The 9,972-nt window shown below is 40.8% G+C and overlaps 1 long non-coding RNA gene across 1 annotated transcript; it reads right to left on the bottom strand.

Moving 5' to 3' along the window:
- Window positions 1–203: 203 nt before the first annotated feature.
- LOC110503057 lies at window positions 204–9,404 on the bottom strand. Its single transcript, XR_002470428.2, has 3 exons — window positions 9,281–9,404; window positions 4,660–4,771; window positions 204–595 (listed from the first exon to the last, which is right to left on the bottom strand). It is a non-coding gene; the product is annotated as an uncharacterized LOC110503057 (long non-coding RNA).
- Window positions 9,405–9,972: the final 568 nt, after the last annotated feature.

The following is a 9,972-nucleotide window of genomic DNA, read 5'->3' as shown; positions in this document are numbered from 1 at the left end:
CAAAGCACACAATGTCGAACTACTTAGGGGTTAGCTCAGTTTTCATACTGCAGATACATTTGAGGTTCTATTAAATGATATGCTTCCATAATTTCTAATCCCCCTTTATTTATTTATTTATTTATTTATTATTATTAGTTTTTATTTATTATTACTACTACCTTACTACCCCTCCCCTGATTGGAGTAAACTAACTGACATCAACACTTCCACTCCATTCTGTTTTATTCTAATTCCATTGAGCTCCAACAATGAAGTTTAATTGTTTCAAATGAGATTGTCACTATCTTAAAAAATACTTTTAACAGCAACTGCTGGTGTTGTTTGCATTAAGTCATCATTACTAGAACAAATTATTATACTGAACAACGATGTATAAATATATTTAAATTGGAGCCAAAATAGTTTACATTTCAGTGTGATTATGAACAGTAAACAAACCATTTTTATAAAGAAACTGACAATATATAACACAGAATATGGCAGAAATAAGGCCCCAAATAATTATAATAATTTCAATTCAGCTTGCAGGAACAGGTACTGGAACTACAGTAGTTGTTGACATCTCCATGGCCAGGTGGAACAAAGTCGTCTGCTGAGAGATGAGATGAAATTAGTTTGACATACGTGAGTAATAAAAACTACACAAATACTCACAAAAAATACAAGACAATGACACAAAACAGCTAGCTTACGTAGAGGCAAGTAAAATACTACAGTATTAGTGTGCAATGGAGAAAATAAATTCACTGTGTTCCGGGTAGACTTTGACCTGGTGTCGTTAGAGGCCCAGATGGCAGTGAGCAGGAAGGATCTCATTCATATTGATGTTAGTGATTTTGACTGGGTCACTCTCTCGCTGACCAACAAACACAAAGAGATCTTTTAACAGACACAAATACAAACTACTTAGATCATCATTCATAACAAAGTTTACTGACGACTCCATAATTGATTGTGGTCATTGGGGACTCTATTCAATCAGAGGTTTACTGCGTTGAAACTGTCAAATTCACAAGCCCTCCTGGCATTATACCTAAAGCGGACATTGGATTTGGCTGCACGGAGTTGCATTAAGAGAAATCCCATGCAGCCTTGTTTACAAGTTTGAACACTGGAATGTGAGATGTAACCCAGCTAATAATTCTAGGGAGAAAGAATGTTTTGTATTGTTACACCTGATGTTCCCCTAATGTTTGAACGTCCAGTTTTCCATTCTATCTATGTTAGCAACATTTTCTGAGAACCTTTTTATCATGTTTTGGTGTAAAGTTAGAAGAGCATTCTCTTAATGCCAAGCAGAACTTAATTACTGTCCTCAGAATATACCATTTTAATGTTCTAGATGTGTTTTATGGGATGTTGTAAGAAAATTCATGTGTCCAGTTTTCTGAGCGTTAAGAGAATATTCTGTCAATGTTCCACCCAACATACACAAAACGTGGTTGCCATGTTTTCAGAATATACAATTGTAATGTTCTAGACATGTTTCATGGGACTTTGCAAGAACATTAATGCCCCAAGTTTTCTGAGGGTTAGTATGGTGCCAGGATAACAACCTCTCCCTCAAAATGATGAAGACAAAGGAGATGATTGTGGACTACAGGAAAAATAGGACCGAGCACGCTCCCATTCTCATCGATGGTGCTGCAGTGGAGCAGGTTGAGAGCTTCAAGTTCCTTGGTGTCCACATCACCAACAAACTAACATGGTCCAAGCACACCAAGACAGTCATGAAGCGGGCATGACAAAACCTATTCCCCCTCAGGTGTCCGAAAAAATTTGGTATGGGTCCTCAAATCCTCAAAAGGTTCTACAGCTAAACCATCGAGAGCATCCTGACTGGTATGGCAACTGCTAGGCCTCCGACCGTAAGGTACTACAGAGGGTAGTGCGAACGGCCCAGTACATCACTGGGGCCAAGCTTCCTGCCATCCAGGACCTCTATACCAGGCGGTGTCAGAGGAAGGTCCTAAACATTGTCAAAGACTCCAGCCACCCTGTTCATAGACTGCAAGCGGTACCGGAGCTCCAAGTCTAGGTGCAAGAGGCTTCTAAACAGCTTCTACCCCTAAGCCATAAGACTCCCGAACATCTAGTCAAATGGCTACCCAGACTATTTGCATTGCCTCCCCCCCCTCTCCACACCACTGCCACTCTCTATTGTCATCTATGTATGGTCAATTTGATAACTCTACCTACATGTACAAACTACCTCAACTGTCCGGTGCCCCCGCACATTGACTCTGTACCAGCACCCCCCTGCATATATTGTTATTTTTTGCTGCTGCTCTTTAATTACTTGTTACTTTTATCTCTTATTCTTATCCATACTTCTTTGAAACTGCACGGTTGTTAGGGGCTCGTAAGTAAGCATTTCACTGTAAGGTCTTCACCTGTTGTATTTGGCGCATGTGACTAATAAAATGTGATTTGATTTGATTTATTCTGGACAGGGCATAACTATACTGAGCTGATGAGCAAATGCCCTAGATATATCCCTTAGCGGTTAGGGTGTTCATCAAAGGTGCTGGTGGTCTGGGTTTGAGATGTGCTAGGGGAGCCACCCTATTCTCACATTCAAGGGAATGGTCTCTTGGAAACATTCCTGGCACATCACGGGAACATACCTATGAGAACATTAGTTAATTACCCAATTAGACTCTTAAGGGAACGTTCTCTAAAGTTGTGGGCAAGTTTGTTAGCTGGGAATCTACACCTCGATTAGGCTGATAGAAATCCTCATTATTTAGTTAAATGATTTTCAATTTGAGCATCATTATTTATATATAGCCTATACTTTCTCGTTCTGAACTTCTAACGTAAGTGGGACGGGTGTGGAATCGTGACAATGATCAAGAGCGGCTGCTCACCGATTTGACAGCTCCAACGCAGTTACACCTCTGACACCATCAACACATCAGCGATGCAGCTGTCGGCTATAGCCTGTTAACACTTGATCTGATTGAATCTAGGCCTTAATGTCCTCTGTCTTTCTCTCTGTGTTTGTGTGTCAGAGGGAGAGACTGTCGGTAACACATATGTGACTTGTTTCAGGAAACTATGGTGAAACTTCGGTGAAACTGGAAGGTGTGCAATTCAAATAAATAATCATAAAAATTATGGATATTAAACATTTAGGTACATAGAAGTGTCTTATATCTGTTAAAATCTTAAATTCGTGTTCATCTAACTGCACTGTCAGATTTACAGTAGGCTTTACAGTGAAAGCATGCCATGCGATTGTTTGAGGATGGGGCCCCACATCAAAATATTTTTCCACCTGCACAGGTTTCATAAATTCACAAATAGCGATTAAATATTCACTTAGGTTTTTGAAAATCTACCTCTGATTTGTCATCCCAAGAGTCCCAGCTACAACATGTAGTGTCGTTTTGTTATATAAAATGCTTCTTTATATCCCAAAAAGTAAGTTTAGTTGGCGCCATCGATTTGAGTAATCCACTCGTGTCCTCTTCGTCTCAAGCGCATACACAAATTTCCAAGTCTGTGTCCTTGTACTAAAGTTAATTATTCTTCCTCATTTTGGAAGAAAGAAGCCTGAAACCTTGAACAAAGACTACTGACCCCGAGTGGAAGCCATAGGAATTGCATAGTGGGAGCTAGATTTAATTATTTTCCCATACCTTCCATTGGAAGAGCATTGGCTCTCAAAAAAAAATAAAATTCTGGTTGGGTTTTCTTTAGATTTTCTCCTACCATATCTATTTTGTTATAGCCTCCTACATTATTTTAACATTTCTACAAACTTCAGCGTGTTTTATTTCCAATGGTACCAATTATATGCATATCCTGACTTCAGGGCCTGAGCAACAGGAAGTTTACTTTGGGCACGTCAGTCAGGCGGAAATTGAGAAAAATAGACCCTAGCATGAAGAAGTCACAGGAGAGGTGTTTGAACATTTTTGGGGGGCCAAAATTCCTTCTTGAATATTTGAACTTCCACATGCCTTAATAACAAACGTGTATGCCATCTGTAAATACGAATAAGGTTGATAAATTATGAGCCCAGTTGGTTTAGGCACAGAAAAAGACAGGAACCTTCCCGCTAGCCATGATTGGCTGAGATAATGAATGGGCTGGACATGCCGAAAGATGAGTTGTCGTTTAGTCCACAGTGTAGCATCTTCTGACTATAAAATCTTTTCTACTGCAGTTTTTTTTAAAGATAACGTTAGCCATGGAGAACTACAAATATGTTGCTACAAATGTGTTGCTACTGCTACTGCGCTCTACTGATACATACCCTTCTTTGTGAGATATTGGAAAACCTCCCTGATCTTTGTGGCTGAATCGACTGTGGGACCTTACAGATAATTGTATGTGTTGGGTACAGAGGTGAGTTAGTCATTACAAATTCATGTTAAACCCTATTACTGCACACAGATTGAGTCCTTGAAACGTATTATGTGACTTCTTAAGCACATTTCTACTCCTGAATTTATTTAGGCTTGCCATAACAAAAGGGTTGAATACTTATTGACTCAAGACATTTCAGCTGTAATTTTTTATTAATTTGTAAATATTCTAAAAACATGATTCCACTTGACATTATGGGGTATTGTGTGTAGGCCAGTGACACAAAATCTCAAATTAATACATTTTTGCAAACGTATAAAATAGAAATAACTGAAATACCTGTGTTCAGGCCCTTTCAGGCCCTTTGCTATGAGACTCGAAATTGAGCTCAGGTGAATCCTGTTTCCATTGATCGTCCTTGAGATGTTTCTGCAACTTGATTGGAGTCTGCCTGTGGTAAATTAAATTGATTGGTCATGATTTGGAATGGCACAAACCAGTATATAAATGATATGGTCCCTAGAAAGAGCTACGAGACAGGATTGTGTCATGGCACAGATCTGCGGAAGGGTACCAAAAAATGTTTGCAGCATTGAAAGTTCCCAAAAACACAGAGGCCTCCATTATTCTTAAATTAAAGAAGTTTGGAACCACCGATACTCTTCCTAGAGCTGGCTGCTCGACCAAACTGAGCCATCGGGGCAGAAGGGGCTTCATCAAGGAGGTGACCAAGAACCCGATGGTCACTCTGACAGATCTCCAGAGTTCCTCTGTGGAGCTGGGAGAACCTTCCAGAAGGTCAACCATCTCTGCAGCACTCCACCAATCAGGCGTTTATGGTGGAGTGGCCAGACAGAAGCCACTCCTCTGTAAAAGGCACATGTTTATATTTGTTTATATATACATTTTTTTTTAATTTATTTTTTAATATATATATATATATATATATTTTTTTTTAGGGTGGATCAAAATGGTTAAGCATGGTAGTGGTAGCATCATGCTGTGGGGATGTTTTTCAGCGGCAGGGATTGGGAGACTAGTCAGGATTGAGGGATAGGTGAACTGAGCAAAGTATAGAGAGAAAATCTGCTCCAGAGCTCAGACTGGGGTGAAGGTTCACGTTCCAACAGGACAACAACCTTATACAGTTATTTAAGAAAGACGTACATAAAAAAGCTTGCAATTAACAAATAATATGCATAATAATGTAGGCAGTTCATGCAAAGGATTGTTACCCACAACCAGGATTGTTACCCATAACCAGGATTGTTACCCATAACCAGGATTGTTAGCTATAACCAGGATTGTTACCCATAACCAGGATTGTTAGCTATAACCAGGATTGTTACCCATAACCAGGATTGTTAGCTATAACCAGGATTGTTACCTATAACCAGGATTGTTACCCATAACCAGGATTGTTAGCTATAACCAGGATTGTTACCCATAACCAGGATTGCCATTACAAAAATAACATTTTTGGCAAGCAATTATTGTGATTTATCCTATATTGTCCCTAACATCATTACCTCATAACAGATGTAGGACACACACACACACACACACACACACACACACACACACACACACACACACACACACACACACACACACACACACACACACACACAATTCACGTGCAAAGTTGTCATCAAGGCAAAGGGTGGCTATTTGTAGAATCTCAAATATGAAATATATTTTGATTTGTTTAAAACTTTCTTGGTTACTACATGATTACATTGGTGATATTTCATAGCTTTGATGTCTTCACTATTATTGTACAATGTTGAAAATGTTAAAAACAGAGAAAAACTCTTGAATGCGTAGGTGTGTCTAAACCTTTTGACTGGTAGTGTATATACATTTTGTATATAGCATAGCTCAGTATTTGTATTATTTATTTGATAGTCCTTTTTGCTCATCTTTATCAATGCTGCCCAGAAGTATGGACCTGACTGTAGAAGGTGAGAGTAGAGGTAGATAACATTGTGTCGTTAAAACATAAAGAACAGACCTGTGTTGCTGGTGGAAAATGGTCTTGCATGTGTTTCAGTGTTATCTGTGTGGCCTGCTGTGTTACCCTTATAGGTCAATGAGTAATTAAAATGCCCTGTATGTCCTCTTTAATAACACCTTGTTGAATTACATTTGGTACCATTATCTGTCACTATCACCCTGGGTAGCACCTTGCTGTCTCTGACCTCCTGTGTATAGCTTGCCCTGGCATCTGTGTGCTTCTGCTTATAACCACCTGCTGTGTGTTCATGTACACAAACAGACACACATGCATATGCACACTCACACTCACGCACAATCTCCGGTCAGACACAACGAGGTCACTCTTAAGGCTACACACAGCTTGGCCACAGTGTGAAGTCCGTTCTAGACATCAACAGAGACACACATGCAGGTGCAAGCTGTTGCAAGGGCACACACACACACACCAACAAATCTATGTGTCTAAGCCAATGCTTTTATCCCACAAAGCCAATGTGTTTCTCATTTTTCATTCATCAAGCTGTTTAGCAGTGGCAAATTGAAACGTGTGTAACTGCTCATACAATTGATCAAAGGCCACCTATAAGTAGGTGTGTCAGCCACGTTGGAAAATGAGTCTCTTCACAGAAAATGGAAGCACTTCAGCTGCCAGCTATTCCTGGGCTGACTTCTAAGGGTTTTAGCATGCACAGTGTGGCTCGGGCTGTCACAGTGTGGATGTGAAGGCAATGAGAAAATGTTTCAGCCCTGTGTATTGGTGGAGGGAGGAGAGGAGCGGAGGGGAACTCATTTAATTGCTTGAGGGAGCATGACAATTGAGTGGAGAGAAAAGGGAGAAAATCTTGCGGAGTATTGATCACCTCAACTCTTCCATTCCAACTCGGACCCCCTCCCGTGCCTCTCGTCTTCCCCTAATTTAGATTTCTGTGTGTGTGTGTGTGTGTGTGTGTGTGTGTGTGTGTGTGTGTGTGTGTATCTGTGTGTGTTTGCATGTATCTTACTGTGTGTGTCTTTGTGAGCCTTTTTGTGTGACTGTATGTGACTGTGTATGTCTGTCTGTTTTGTGTTATAATGCGTGTGTATTGTGTATTAATGAATACTTTTGTGTTAGGCTATGTGTTTGTTATGCAGTATATGTGTCTGAGTGTGCATGTAATTCAAAATCAAAATCAAATGTATCAAAATGTATTGGTCACATGCTCTGAAAACAACCTGCATATACTGTATGTGGGAGATATCCCTGATTGATTCCTTTCCCACAGTGTGACCCTGTCTGGCTGATCTCTTCCTGTTCCTCGTCCTGAGAGAGATACACACACACACTTTCTTTCCGTGAAATTTCAGGACTTTTTGGAGTGTAAAATGTTTGACCATTAAAAATCCAATTTTCCCTAACCCTAAACCTAGCCCTAATACTAAGACTAACTTTAAGCCTTAACTTAAACCTAACCCTAAACCTAACCTTAACCCTAGCCCTAGCCCTAGCCCTAGCCCTAGCCCTAGCCCTAACCCCAAAACCCAAATCTAACCCTTAAGCGTAAAATAGCATTTCAACAAATTCAGTACCTACAAAAAGTCCTAAACCTCTATGGGGTCCTGAAAATGTAGGAAAACACACACACACACACACACACACACACACACACACACACACACACACACACACACACACACACACACACACACACACACACACACACACACACTCTCTCAGATTAAACGGTGTGCAGATATTAGTAGAAAGAAGAGGAAGGGAAGTTCTACTGAGGTACACAATAGTACATTTTGGTAGACAGAAGTTGCTCTTTGGTAAAAGGGGTGAATTGGTCATCAAAAATAAAGGAGGACCAAGGAACTCCTCATATAATTAATTAAAATTCCTTTATTTGTATGGCATGTTCAATAGAAACAAAGTTTTAAATATCCGACGCGTTTCAGCTGCATGGCCTTCGTCAGGGACGAAGGGCGTCGGATTTTTAAAACTTTGTTTCTATTGAACATGCCATACAAATAAAGGCATTTTAATTAATGATTTGAAGAGTGCCTTGGTCCTCCTTTCTTTTTGGTGTGCAGATATTCTCTATCTTTTGGTATGATAACAACCATCACACAGCACTCTTGGACTCTGCACATATTGGGTGTAATATGGAGGAAAATGACAACCAAAGGCCTCAGATTTCTCTCTGCTATATCCAGACACCACTGAGCTAAGCCTGAAAGGGACATCTTTTCCTCTCCATTCTTTGCATACATTTCTTCGGGCCTGGTCTGACTCGGTGATGTACCTCCTAAGCCTGTAGATTATCTTTATCCTTCTCTCGCTTTCCTTTGCTTGCTTCCCTCTCTTTTACCAGAGCGCTCCACGAATACATTTATAATCAGGTGTCGGGGAGAAAAAAGAGAAGGAGAGAAAAAAAGGAATGAATGGAAGAGAATGCCTAATTGAAGCAAGGGATTTCTCCTGATCTGCGCTGAGCCCTGTCTGTGTGTAAGTATTGTAAGTACTCTCTCTCTTTCTCCCTTATCTGTCCTGCCGACGAGAGAGCGAGCGACGGAGAGCAAGAGCATGTATGTATGTGTGTGTTAGAGCGAGAGTGAAAGAGAGAGAGAGAGAGAGAGAGAGAGTGAGACAGAGAGAGAGAGAGAGAGAGAGAGAGAGAGAGAGAGAGAGAGAGAGAGAGAGCGAGCGAGAGAGAAAGAGAGAGAGAGAGAGAGAGAGAGAGATAAAAGTGGTGCTGAGGTAACTACACTCTTCGTTTTCCCTTTCATTATATTTCCCATAAACTGTCTCCGTTTATGGGAAATTCTCTGAAACACACAGCACCTGCATCGTCACGCCCACTAATCACCTAAAATAAACCCTGTGACACATATTATTTGTATAGTAAGGTCACCATGACAGTGGCGGTTTTCTAAAGGCTAAGGAACTGAGTGGAGAGGCACATAGAATGATATATATTACCTGAAATGGTGTATTCCATATTGAGCTGACTTCAGCAGCCTCTTAAAAGCCTTTCCCCTGTTAAACCATGCATTACCTGCTCATGGAGCGACTGTTTATTTGTCTTACTGGTGCGTTTGTGTGTGTAAGAGAGAGTGTGTGTGACTTTCTCTGTTGGGTTAGTGTAGGCATTGGGCCCTGTTTCCTTCCTTCCTGCTCAGGGAGACATGGCCTGCTCCCCTCTTCACCAACCCCTCACCTCTCTGGGGGCACAGGTTTCGCTCAAGCTGGTCCCCCTTTCAATATGGTACTTGTGTATGTTTTTGTGTGTGTGGGTGTGAGTATGTTTGTGTGTGTAAGTGTGGGTGTGTGTGTATGTGTGAGTGTGTGTATGTGTGTGTGCCACTTGGCTGATCAGGGTGGTCCAGGAGGACTGGTCTACTTCCTGATTATCTGAAAAACACAGCACTTGCATCATCACGCCAACCAACCAACCACCCAAAATAAACCATGTGACACACACTGACCCACATGCATCTTACACTTTTTGTAAAAGACTTGATCTTTTCCTTTAAATGTGCCACCAAGGTGGCCCATATGACTCTGGTTGAGAAACACTTTATTGTCCTGTACGAGAGTTTGAGGCCTCAATGAATTCTAAGGTTAAAGCTGTAAACATGAAGGTGAATAGAGTGAAGGCAGCAGTAGAGAAT

The sequence above is a fragment of the Oncorhynchus mykiss genome, chromosome 23, assembly GCF_013265735.2.
Source record: "Oncorhynchus mykiss isolate Arlee chromosome 23, USDA_OmykA_1.1, whole genome shotgun sequence".
NCBI classification, from domain to species: domain Eukaryota; kingdom Metazoa; phylum Chordata; class Actinopteri; order Salmoniformes; family Salmonidae; genus Oncorhynchus; species Oncorhynchus mykiss.
Note: the sequence above shows the minus strand (reverse complement) of the source record. Positions and strands in the feature narration are given on the sequence as shown.